Raw genomic sequence first — 14,242 nt, 5'->3', positions numbered from 1 at the left:
ACATAGGGCTAGGAAACTGAGCACAAAGAAATGTGCCTAAGGCATTCATTGAGGCGTTGCTTATAATGTCAAAATTAAAAAGCAATCCAAATATCAAAGAGGGGAATGGATAAGTAGAAACAAATACATAGAATAGTTGCTATTGGACAGTGAAAATGAAGGAAGTCAGTGTGTATCAGTATGAGTGGGTACATTGTGAAAACAAAGTTGAGCTCAAAACAAACTGTACAACAGTGGCATTACTAATGCAGATTTTTAAAAACAAAACCATACTAATATATCGTGCATAAGAATAGTATTCCAGAACACGAATGAGAAGGGTACACACCAAGTATGGAATAGTGGTTATTTCTGCGAAGGGAAAGAGAGAGCATGAGGGAAGTCAGTGCAAAAGAGATTTCAACTGTATCAAATAATGTATTTGACAAAAAGGGATGGTGACTTTACATTACATTCTCAGTAATGTACAAGCTTTGAAGTAATTTGTAAGTAAACCTACACGAGTAGGCTTAACCAAAAGCAAGTAGCAATATGTCATTAAAGTTTAATAACATTTTCATTTTTACAGTTCTCTTCTGTATCATAAATGATTCTAGATTTTTATTTATAATAGTAATTAAAAAGATTCCCTTTAAAATTTATGTAAGTAAAACAAGGGTTGGTATTTGAAGAAAATGTTAATTAAGTAAATGGGAGTGTGATAGCATGTTGATATGTAATACTGTTGAAGATGGACTATGTAAAAGAAAGTTAGGAAGCACTAAGCGTTAAGATTCAGTTTCCTCCTATAAGGTTGAAGGAAGTGTGTGAGTCATTCTTTGTTGATGATGCTAAGACCAAAAAATCCCCCCCTGTAGATTTTCTAGAAATAGAGTAGTTTTTCCTGGGTACCCTATGTGTCACCTGTATCACGTATAATGGGTACACTCACAGGATCGTGTCTCCTCCTGTGCTTTGGTATTGACTGACGTCGTCACAGCAAAGTGCAGTTCAGTGGAAGGGGGGAATGGTAGGTGGAAAGATGGATTGAAGCACAGAGGATAGACACAAAGTTGTGCTGTCTCTACTGATTTGTCTTTATCAAGGCATGGATCTTAAGAGCACCTTAGAGTATCCCATAGCTTGATTATTGCAAGGAATCTATGGATTTAGCAACAGTACTCGGAGAATATTGAATGTAGACTTTAACATGTTTTGTCAAGTGCATATCCTACTGTGTCTCTACTATATGCACTTATTTCTGTGGGTGATAAAGCACAAACGCATTTTAAAGCACTGCTGAATGCATCGTGGTTTTTGTCCTCTATATTCTTCATTAGTGCAGCATAGTTATTATATTTGAATGTGTGATTTTTTTTAACGTAAAGACAATATTCTGACTGAAAGTGGACCCCAGCATTATTGAACTGACATATTATACATGTTTAAGTCTTTTCATAAAAAATGCTGTCACTGTCAGTTCTCAGTGGTAATTCCTGAAAGAGACATAGATTTCAGTTCTTCTCGGTTGCCAGGGAAGGAGTGACTTATGCTTTGAGGTTGAACTGGAGTAGAGTTGACATCATATTGTGAAAGTTGAGAATCTGGAAGTGAAATGTACCACATCGGGGAGATGAGCTCCGACATTACCTGATGGCAGCCTTGGGATTCTCTTTAGAAGATTATATTGGTAAATTTTGGTAGGAAATGGGTACCTCTGGCCCCATAATATTGTATAATAAAAACATAACCAGAGTCCTTTTAACCTGGAAACTTTTTAAAGCAGATGTCACTACATATTATTAGCTATTCTAAGCCATAAAGATATTACAATTTTAGGAAAGCAGTGTGCAGCATATGTAACTGAATAATGTATTATTTTAGTACACAAAAGTAACCGTTTGACATTTCAAAAGATGTTTACAAGATGCACAAGTAACTAAGTGTGGTATCTTGCCACAAGTAATTATTAGTATAAATCATTTAAAGTTGGGAAGTTGCCTTTGTTTTTGCAAGTAAGAAAAAAATTGATGTAAATTTGTTTATAGGTAGAAAATTTGCCATTTTAACTATTTTTGAAGGTACAGTTTGGAGGTGTTAAGTACATTCTCATTGTTATGTAACCATCTCTACCATCCATCTTCAGAACTTTCTGATCTTCCCAAAGTGAAACTTAACAGCCATTAAATGATAGCTCCTAATCCCTCCCTGTCCCTAGCCCCTGGCGCCCACCATTCTGTTTTCTCTCTCTCTGAGTTTGTTTTAGGTATGAGTACAATTGTACAGTATTCGTCCTTTTTTGTTTGACAGGCTTGTTTCATTTGGCATAGCGTCTCTAAGATTCATCCATAAGTGTGCATTCCAGAATTTCCCCTTCCTATTTAAGACTGAATTCCATTGTATGTAGATACCACATTTTATTGATTCATCCTTTCTGTGACTTAGGAAAGGTGCTCTTTCTGCAGAGATTACTTAGGAAAAGACTCCCTCTCTGGGTTAAAATCCCTGTATCATACACATGGTGAGAAGATGGCACTTTTGCACTCAATCTTAGCCAAAAGGCCGAGGAGTGATGAAGATGGCACCTTTGGGTTTAAAAAGCAAAAACAGTCGCTCCCTTCTTCTGGTGTACTGTTCCTTGTACCAGGATGTGTGGCTGGGTAGTTCGGTTGTTACCTGCTTTCTCAGCCAGGTGCTTCTGTGCAGTGTATAAATCCTCTAATCATGCTTGATACTCCTGCCTATTTATATCCTATAGTTAAGATCATGTGCCTTGGAATCATTGTATCCTCTATTACTTTATTGTTTCTTTCATTCATTGTACTAAGTATCCTGAATATACAGTATGTGGTAGTAATTGTGTTTAGTGCTGGTGATATAGGAATGGATGAAGAACATGAGAGCATATTAGGAGGTAAGTGGATGAACAAAACCTAAGGATGTCAGAGGAAGTGTCCCTAACTTAATTTGAGGGATAACAGTAGAGCTAGATATGACACTTCCGCTGAATCTTAAGGTAATAGTTAACACTCAAAGTGTATCTTGTGTGAGGGATACTCTTTTAGGGCTCTACATACATTAGCTCATTTATAGCTCAACAACCTTCTATAACAACTACGATTCTTATCCCAGTTTACAGATAAGGGAGCTGTAGAACAGAGGTAAAGACTTTATGAAGATGGTACAGAATTTGAATTCAATTTGGAGTAAAGATTGAAATTTAGACAGTTTGGCCCCCAAGTCTATGCTTTTAAACATTTCACTACGTTACATCTCAGCACCCAGGCGTGCCATGGTTGGGATAGGAAAGAAGGTTGTGGCACCGGTAGTGGCAGTTGTGGGGACATGGGGACAGGTAAGTTCGGGAATTCTAAAGAGATGGACCGTGTTCTGCAACACTGTAGAGGCGTGAGAGATGGCAGCCTTTCTGAGGGGGGCTGCGGGTTTTATAGCGATTGGCACTTGACATTGATACATGTCAAACATTGGTGGGCCGTGAGGCTAGTTAGATGATCAGAGATTTTGTCTCCTGTGCTCTTCCACTGCCTCGAGGGCGATAATTTGTTTATCAGGTCCCATATCTATGTTGAAGCCAAAGTTCCTCCCCTTGCGAACCTTTGTTTAACATCTGTTTATAAGAATGGACTGAGTAGAGGTGGGGTAGGCAATGTAGCAAAAGACGACATCAGGGACCTAGGTGCTCCATCATGTAGGGCGTTTTAATAACGAAAGTGGTAAACAATTGGAGACACAGAACTCCACAGGAATTTTAATAGTGACAGGTTTTCCATTGTGTCTGGGGTCTGAACGTTTTAAATTGCATAAATTATTCATGTATTCTTTTCAGAAAATTTATTCAAATAGTCATCTGTTTTTGTTTTGAAAGAAGCTGGTTATCAAAAATTTATATCATACCTTCTCTATCAAATGATTTTTCTGTTGCTTAAAGGTCAAAGCAAGCACTTTTTATATTTATTGTCTTATTTATGAATGATTTTCAGTTCTCCTAAATATGTCTGCTTGTTGTTCAAGAATGCCACAATGAGGTGTTTTTTGACTTTGTTCTGTCATTCTTTATAATCATCTTTATTGAACAAATCACAGACTTATCATTGTGCTCTACTCAATGTCATTCTTGCTCATAAATTGTAGTACTTTGAAGAAATCATTCAGTTCTTTTGAAATGACATTTAAAATGAAATCAACTTTCAGTTGTTAGAAAAAGTAACAGCTGTGACTCTGTAAGCTACTGTTAGTGGCTTTGGAAGCTTGTTGGTTAGCTAGTTGTCATAATGAGGTCATTTTCCAAAAGAAGATGAAGTCATTTGCCATCTTGTTTTAGTCATAGTGGGCTTTTTCTTTGGCCAAATATTTTCAAATTACACATTCCCACTCACTTATTTTCATAGTTGGTAATATTTTCATGGAAGAAGATAATGATGGAACTTTTGAAAGGCAGCAGTTTATATTTAACATGGCCAATATGTGATTTGTGTTTTATATTATAGTTAGAAATAGATCTCTATAGATTTGAAACATTATTAATTTATATTTCATAGTAGGAGAGCCAAATAGTGTGCAGTATTTGGTGTATAAACCTCAGCACATATAGTACGGATTCTGCCCAGGGTTGTGTCTCCTGAGTCCCTGTGGGTGGATGATCTAATCAGAGCCATCTAATCTGTACCTGCTTGAATTCTTGTGGCTCCACCATATATCACTCTGTTTTCTTCTGGCATCTGGCCTTCCAGATCCACTGGTGATGGAATATTTATGGGCGGTAGAGATAAGGAGTAATTATCTGAATTGTTTTTATCTATTTTTACTGGTGCCTGAATTACATTTTCCTCTTGGTTGTAGCCCATAGAAACCTGTCTGATTATTTTAGCCTCAGGATTCCATGTGTAGCAGAAGGGCTAATCTTATAATACTTCATGATGATCTGCTCTAAGTGTCCTTTTCTTTGTAAAGGAAAGATAATTAGGATAGTGTTGTTATACAGTAATATAGAAGTAGTTAATATAATTAAGGAAGTTACTGCTAGTAGTGAAAACCATTTCTGTGAGGTATTAGAATTTATCTTTAAAATAATTAATTTGAGACTACTGGGTTAAAATGGAGAACCCCAAATGAGTTTCAGTATCACATTTAAGGATTTAATGTAAGAATCACAAAACAAGCATAAGTAATTATTAAATAATGTCACCTTTGGTTGAAGAGTTTAATATAAAGATAAGATCATAAGAAAAAACTTAATGGGAAATGTGGTCTGTCTTTAGAGGTATTGGAATTAAAATACAGGTTTCTGACAACCAAAGTACTGTTGTTAAAGCAGTAAATAGTTAAGAATCTTGTATAAGTTATCTGTAGCCAACAATAATGCTGTATCACACACACTCGTGAAGTTTCTATGGTATACAACTATAAATCATTGTTGCTCATGACAGGACTTCACCAGTTCTGTTGACCTAGGATGTCCTTGGCTATCAATAGCTTGGTTTAATTTTATTTCATCATGCAACACGCCAGCCCTAGGTATGTTCTCATGATGATCGCAAAAGTGTAATAAAGTGCAAAAAATGCAGTGCATTTTGAAGACTGATGTCGTTGTGGACATATCATTTCCATTTTAATCTGTTGGCCATGGTAAATCACAAGTCCAGCTAAGGTTCAAGGGATGGGAAATGGATGCAGTCTCTTTAGTGAGAAGAATAGCAAAGTCACATGGAAAAGGGTCCATATACAGGGAAGGGTGAAGAACTGGGCCCTCATTGCAGTCTATGTCACATAACCTAAAACATCAAAAACCAAAACAAATGAACAGTTACTTCGGTGCATAGCTTTCTTCTCTTTGCATATCATTTGATTATATTATATGTGTTTTCATAGTTGTATTTTTTAACTCTATGAATTTATTTTCAGTTCTAGTATATACGTTTCTAGGTTATAATTTAAAAAAACTGAAGCTTTTTAAATAGGCATCTTTGAATGTTAAATGATCCTTGCATTTCTTGAATAAGCACTTAGTTTTGTGTATCACCCTGTTTACATGTCTTTATAGTATTTTAATGTATGTTTATTCAAACTGGTTGTATTCAAGTTTTTGGCAGTTTAAAAAAATTTTTTTTAATGTTTATTCATTTTGGAGAGAGAGAGAGAGAAGGGGAGAGGAAAGGAGACACAGAATCTGAGGCAGGCTCCAGGATCTGAGCTGTCAGCACAAAGCCTGATTCAGGGCTCGAACTCATGAACCACGAGATCATAACCTGACTGAGCCACTTGAGCACCCCTTTGGTGGTTTTATATATGTGAGTGTGTTTGACTTTTTGGTATAATGAACAGTGATGCAGCTGATGTCCTTGTAGGAGAATCTTTCAGCTCAGTGTTTGCACAGATTCTGTAACTGGAATTGCTAAATAAGCTACTCCTGCAGAAAATAATATGCACAGATACTCACGTATGTATTTGCTTGCATATACGTAAAATAGTGTCTGAAAATAAACTAATGGGGTTACACGAAAGTAAATAATCCTTTTGCACACAGCAAAGGAAACCATCAATAAGATGAAGACAATCAGTAAAGTGAATGGAAGATGATATTTACAAATGATTTATATGATAAGAGATTAATATTCCAAATATATGGAGAACGTCTACAACTCAACACCAAAAATCCCCACAAATAATCTGATTAAAAATGGACCTGACTAGACATTTTTGCAGAGAAGACAGATGGCCACCAGACACGTGAAAAGATGTTCAACATCAGTCATCAGGGAAATGTAAATCAAAACCACAATGAGATATCACTTCACACCAATCAGAATGGCTAGTATCAAAAAGACAAGAAATAATAAGTGTTGGTGAAAATGTGGAGAAAAGGGAACTCTTGTTCACGGCTGGTGGGAATGTAAATTGATGTAACCACTGTGGAAAACAGTATGAAGATTCCTGAAAATTTACAGATAGAAATAACCATATGGTCTAGTAATTCCACTTCTGAGTGTTTATCCAAGGAAAACAGAACACTGATTTGATACAGGTATTGCTGTGTTTAATGCATCATTATTTACAGTAGCCAAGATACGGAAGTAATTGTCCATTGGTAGATGAGTGGATCAAGATTTGATACATGTATGCAATAGAGTATTACTTGGTCTAAAAAAGAATGAGGTCTTTCCATTTGTGACGACATGGTTGGACCTAGAGGGTATTATGCTAAGTGAAATAAGTCTGAGAAAGACAAATAGCATATGATTTCACTTATATGTGGAATCTACACAAAAAGGAACAAAGAGAACAGCCTGATGGTTTCCAGAGTGGGAGGGTGGTGGGGGAATGGGTAAAATAGGTGAAGAGGTTTAAGAAGTACACATTTTCAGTTATAAACTAAATATGGCATGGAGATGAAAAGTACAGTGAAGGGAATACAGTCAACAGTATTATATAATGTTGTGTGGTGACAGTAGCTACACTTACTGTAGTGAGTACTGGGTATGGACTTGTTAAGTCACTATGTTGGGCACCTGAAACTCACACAACATGCTATGCCAGCTGTACTTAAATAATAGAAAAGAAAGAAAATCTTTGAAAGGATGTACAAAATACACAGGGTATTGGTTGCTTCTCGGTTAGGAAACTTGATAGGATGGTAGATGATAGTCTAGTAGGAGGGAGATTTTCCGGTTTGTAAGTCATTGAGTAAAACTTACATGAATGTATGTAGTCACAAAATGATGTTTTGTAACTTTTTATTTTGCAATAATGTAAGCCTGTCAGAAAAGTTGCAGAAATAGTATAATGAGTTCATATGTGCTCTTCACCCATCTTATCCTAATGTAACAACTTACCTACCCGTAGTATAATTATGAAGCCAGGGAATGATAGTTTTGATTAAAACTATTAACTCAATGGCAGACTTTATTTAAATGTTACAGTTTTTCCCTCAAGGGGTTTTTCTTTTTCAGTTACCAGTGTAGTATCCCACATTGCATTTAGAGGTTCTGTCTTCATCATCTTAAGTTTCTTCCAATCTGTGATAATTCCCATTCATTCTGTGTCTTTTATGACCATGATGCTTTTGATAACTATCAGCAGCAGTTTATAGAACGTCATAGATAATTTCTGAAAGGATTCTTGATAACAACAAATTTAGAAATATGTCATAGTGGTTTTTTTTCTAAAAAATGGATGAAGTAAAATGCATATAGAAAAGAACACAAATTATAAGTGTATAGCTTACTGAATTTTCATAAACTGAACACACCCATGACACCAGCATGTGATCAGGAAATAGAAGATTGCCTTCATCTCAGAAGCCTCTTCCTCATGCCCTTATAGTCACTAACCTCTCACTACCTTACATCCCACTTCATTTTATGAAGCTAGTATTGTACCGATAACGAAAGTGAAAGCTGCAAGAAAACTACAGACCGTTATCTCTTATGAATAAAAGCACAAAAATCTTCACCAATACTAGCACACTGGGTCCAGCAACATCTAAAAAAGATTTACACACCAAGACCAAGATTGATTTATCCCAGAAACGTCAGGTAGGTTCAGCATCTAAAAATCACTGTAATGCACCTTATCAATAGAATAAAGGGCAAAAACTACATGCTCATCTCAGAAGATACCAAAAAATATATTGAAAACATCTTTTCAAGATAAAAACTTATAATAAAGTAGGCATAGAAGGGAGCTTCCACAGCCTAATAAAGAGCACGTATAGCTAACCCACAGCCTACATCAAACTTGAATGTGAAAGACTGAAAGGTTTCTCTTCAAGATCAGGAAAAAGAATAGGACTCTTCTCCCACCATTTGTATTGATAATTGTACTGGAGGTTCTAGCCAGGACAGTAAGGCCAGCAAACAAGAGGGAATTAAGGAAATAATACCATTCACAGTAACATCAGAGAGAATAAAATAATCCAGGAATAAATTTAAAGACTTGAAAGACTTGTACACTAGCAACCACAAAACATGGAAAGATAGAAGACCCAAATAAATGGAAAGATACCCTATGCTCATAAACTGGAAGACTTGTTAGGGTGCCAAGGTACTCTCCAAGTAGCACTTCAAAGTTTCACCTGTTTTTTTTTATAGGAATGACAGGCTAATTTAAAAATTCTTCTATAAATGTGGGGCACTTGGGTGCCTCAGTTACTTAGCCTCTGACCCTTGATTTTGGCTCAGGTCATGATCTTGTGGTTTGTGAGTTTGAGCCCTGCATCAGGCTATGTGCTGAGAGCCCCGAGGCTGCTTGGGATTCTGTCTCCCCCTCTCTCTCTGCCCCTCCCCAACTTGCTCTTGATCTCTCGCTCTCTCAAAAGAAATAAAAACCAAAGCCATCACATTTATGATTGATTATTGACAAGAGTTCTGAAACAATTTAATACACAAAGAATATTTGAGCAAACAATACTGAGACAGTATGGAAAAGGAAGAATTTAGATTTCTCGCTCTCACCATACACAAAAGTTAACTCACAATGAGCTATAGATGTAAACTGTCAGAGCTCAAACTATAAAATTCTTAGAAATCAATATCGGAATCAATGTTCTTGATCTCGAGGCATGTGAAACATTTGTAAATATACCAAAAGCGAAAGTGACCAAAAATTAAAACATTCCATGCTCTAATGGACAGCATCAAAAAGTGGAAATTACAACCTACTGAATGGGAGAAAAATTTCTGCAAATTGTGTATCTGATAAAATACTTGTATCCAGAATATATAAATAAGAGAAAACCCAATTTAAAAATGGGCTAAGGATTTGAATTGGTGGTTCTCCAAAGATTTGCAGATAGCCAATATACACATGAAAAGATGCTGAGTATCATTAACTATCAGGGAAATGCAAATCCAAACCACAATGATACACTGCTACACACCCATAGATGTCTGTGATCAACAAAGATAACAAAATTGATGTCTTGGGGTAATTCGAATCCTTTTGCATTGTTGATGATGTGAAAATGGTGCAGCTGCTTTGGAAAACATTTTTGCACTTTCTCAAAAGGTTAAACAGTTTTACCGTATGACCCATCAGTTTTACTCCTAGTGAAGGGGAATGAACAGTGAAAATATTTGTCCACCCCATAATTTGTATACAGCATTTTTCATTATAGTAAAAAAGGAGAGGGGCACCTGGGTGGCTCAGTCAGTTGAGCGTCCGACTTCAGCTCAGGTCATGATCTCACGGCTTGTGAGTTTGAACCCCGCGTCGGGCTCTGTGCTGACAGCTCAGAGCCTGGAGCCTGTTTCGGATTCTGTGTGTCACTCTCTGTCTGCCCCTCTCCCATTCACACTCTGTCTCTCTGCCTCTCTCAAAAATAAACATTAAAAAAATTTTAAGAAGGGGACACAGCCCAAATGTCGATATACTGATGAATTGATAAATGTGGATTATTCATACAATGGAATATTATTTGTCAATAAAAGCAGTTCAGTGTATGCTAAAACATGGATGATCCTTGAAAACATTAAGGTAAGTGAAAGAAGCTAATCACAAAATTCCAGTGTTGTAGGATTCCAGTTATGGCAAATGTCTAGAACGGGCAAATCCAGAGAAACAAAATACTTTGGTGGTTGCCTAGGGCTGTGGACAAAGGGCGAGTTGGGTTGGGTTGGGTTGAAATAGCCACAGATGAGTACAGGGTTTATTTTTGGGGTAATGAAAATGTTCTAATATGACTTTGTGATTGCACAACACTAAATACACTAAAAATTATTGGATGGGAAAACTTAAATGTGTGAATTGTGTGGCATGTGAAGTGTCCCTCAATAAAATTGTTAAAAAATGATCAATAATGCTTGCCCTCTAAACATCTGTTTTACGAGAGACAGATGTTTAAAGCAAATAATTCAGTTTATAATGGGATGAGAGGAATAAACTGAAGAAATTGCTAACTTAAAGGCTGGGATTCTTTGTAAGACAGACTTGTCTTTGCTAAGCATACAAGTGAGAGGAGACAGTGCTTTGAGGGATTGACAGATTGTTCAGCAAAGATGAAGTATGTGCGTAATCCTCAATATTTAATAGGCTCTCAAACTGTAACTGTCATAATTACAATGAGACCACGATACTAATAACTTCAATACTGTAATTACAGTGGTACAGTGTGGGGAACTAGTTGTTCCTGTGCATTAGCATTTTCTGAAATGTGGTCTGAGTAAGACTTCAACTGCTTCTGGACAAAAAGGTGGTAAAGTTAAGTAACTTTGAGGAAAATGGAAATTTTGGTACTTAACAGCTAATGGACGATATTAAAGGCTTTGAGTAGTCCTACAGTAAAGAAACTATTTGATTTTGTGTAACCCTTGGTTTCTCAAAGTTAGTTGTTCAACATTCTTTTGTTTTCAGTACAGCTGTTAGCATGTTTTCCAGTTTGTGTTCCCTGAAAGACAAATCCATGATTGCCACTCTGTTTTCTTTGTCTTTTTACCAGCCATTTTGATGACAGTACGATATACCCAGACTGTGGGTCCTTAGATGAGTGATTTTACAGAACAGTACCTTCTTTCAGTTACAATGCTCACTTTGCTCTTTCAGAAAAGCCTAGCAGGACACTTTCCTTTTGAAGATAGAGAAAGAGTTACGTTTCCTGACAAATTGTTGTGCCTCATCTTATGAAGACAACGGGAGCTATATAACCAATATTCTTTTCTTTTAATTTTGGCTGACACGAAGTTCAAAACAGATCTGTGTTCAATTAATCAACTCAGCCTCGGCTATTTGAAATAGTTTTCTTTCTGAAACCATCATAACTGTCATCTTAGTTATTTAATAAGCTTTTTAGTTTGTTCGATAGTTTTGGTTTTGTTTTTGTCTGGGCCTTTCTTGTAGTTTAAGTCCTTTTTTGGAAGTAGGTGAACTATATATTTGTATAATTGCTTAGAATGAGAAAAAAATTCATATACGCCAATTATATAAGACTATGTTGTGGTTATGTTTGGGTGATTGTATTTTGAATCGCCTCCAGTTTACCTTAATCTTTCATTTATAGGTATTCTAAGGATTTTCCCTTGTGCTTTTACATTGGATAAGGTGTTTTTTTTCTTTAGGCCTGCTCTGTTAGGCAGATTTACAAACCACGTGTTTAAATGCTAAGCGGTGGATGGTGGGAATGCAAGCTGGTGCAGCCACCTGGAAAACAGTATGGAGGTTCCTCAAAAAGTTAAAAATAGAACTACCCTACGATCTAGCAATTGCACTAGTAGGTATATATTCAAGGGATGCAAGGTGTGCTGTCTCAAAGGGGCACACGCACCCCAGTGTTTATAGCAGCACTATTGACAATAGTCAAAGTACGGAAAGAGCCCAAATGTCCATCGTCAGATGAATGGATAAAGAAGATGTGGTGTATATACACGATGGAGTATTACTCTGCAATCAAAAAGAGTGAAATCTTGCCATTTGCAACAATGTGGATGGAACTAGAGGGCATTATACTAAGCGAAATTAGAGAAAGACAAATACCATATGACTTTACTCGTAAGTGGAATTTAAGATACAAAACATGAACATAAGGGAAGGGAAGCAAAGATAATATAAAAACAGGGAGCGGGATAAAACAGAAGAGATTCTTAAATACAGAGAACACACTGAGGGGTGCTGGAGGGGTTGTGGGTGGGGGATGGGCTAAATGGGCAAGGGGCATTAAGGAGGACACTTGGGATGAGCATTGGGTGTTATATGTAGGGGATGAATCACTGGAATCTACTTCTGAAACCATTATTGCACTATATGCTAACTAGGATGTAAATTTATTTATTTATTTTATTTATTTTAATATGAAATTTATTGTCAAATTGGTTTCCATACAACACCCAGTGCTCATCCCAACAGGTGCCGTCCTCAATGCCCATCACCCACTTTCCCCCCATTTCTATCCCCCCCCCCCCCCCATCAACCCTCAGTTTATTCTCAGTTTTTAAGAGTCTCTTATGGTTTGGCTCCCTCCCTCTCTAACTTTTTTTTTTTTCCCTTCTCCTCCCCCATGGTCTTCTGTTAAGTTTCTCAGGATCCACATAAGAGTGAAAACATATGGTATCTGTCTTTCTCTGTATGACTTATTTCACTTAGCATAATACTCTCCAGTTCCATCCATGTTGCTACAAAAGGCCAGATTTCATTCATTCTCATTGCCAAGTAGTATTCCATTGCATATATAAATCACAATTGCTTTATCCATTCATCAGTTGATGGATATTTAGGCTCTTTCCATAATTTGGCTATTGTTTTAAAGTAAACTTTTGAGTAAAGAGTTTCTAGTTTTTTGTGCTGTGCTTACAACTTTTCTATAAGTCTGAAATTATTTAAAAATAAAAAGGTTTTGGGGCGCCTGGGTGGTGCAGTCGGTTAAGCGTCCGACTTCAGCCAGGTCACGATCTCCCGGTCCATGAGTTCGAGCCCCGCGTCAGGCTCTGGGCTGATGGCTCAGAGCCTGGAGCCTGTTTCCGATTCTGTGTCTCCCTCTCCCTCTGCCCCTACCCCGTTCATGCTCTGTCTCTCTCTGTCCCCCCAAAAAATAAACGTTGAAAATTCACTTTAAAAAAAAATAATAATAAAATAAAGAAGAGTTAATACTTATTCTTAAAAAAAAAAAATAAAAAGGTTTTTCAGGGCAACAAAAACCATACCCAAGGTCGTCTGGGTTTTTCCCTATATCTTGTAAGTTTTACGGTTCTGTACTTTACATTTAGGTCTGTTAACCATTTCGAGTTCATTTTTCTGAAGGACATAAGGTCTGTGGTTAGATTCATTTTTTTTCCACATGGGTGTTCATTTGTTCGAGTTCCATGTGTTCCATTTGTGTTGCCTTTTTTATTAAAGATAAGTTGGCTATAATTATGTGGGCCTATTTTTGCATTCTTGTTCTGAACCATTGGTCTCTTTATCTATTATTTCACAGTACCACACTCTTTTGATTAATGTAGATTTATACTGGTTGTCCTTATCTCTTCCTTTGGATTCCAGTTACTGTCTTGTGTTTTCTCATTTCAGCATGAAGGATCCCCTTAAGTGTTTCTTGGAGGCTGGGTCTACAGCAACAAAGGTTTTGTTTTCCTGGGAATATCTTTATTTCTCCTTCATTTATAGTTTGTCAGATATAGAATTCTTAATTATATTTTTCTTTTCAACAGTTTTAATGTTATCCCACTGCCTTTTCTTCCCATGGTTTCTGATGAGGAATCTCGTTGAAGATTTGTATACATGCTGATTTGATTCTGTGTTGCTATTCTCAAGATTCTCTCTT

General features: G+C 36.7%; 1 protein-coding gene across 3 annotated transcripts in view; it reads left to right on the top strand.

Moving 5' to 3' along the window:
• Window positions 1-14,242, top strand: part of SUPT3H (SPT3 homolog, SAGA and STAGA complex component) — a 550,537-nt gene that overhangs the window by 84,475 nt on the left and 451,820 nt on the right. The gene's annotated exons all lie outside the window — the stretch shown is intronic.

This window comes from Puma concolor, chromosome B2 (assembly GCF_028749965.1).
Source record: "Puma concolor isolate L17-30 chromosome B2, mPumCon1.1.hap2, whole genome shotgun sequence".
Classification (NCBI taxonomy): domain Eukaryota; kingdom Metazoa; phylum Chordata; class Mammalia; order Carnivora; family Felidae; genus Puma; species Puma concolor.
The sequence above is the reverse complement of the archived record's forward strand: the minus strand, read 5'-3'. Positions and strand labels throughout refer to the sequence as shown.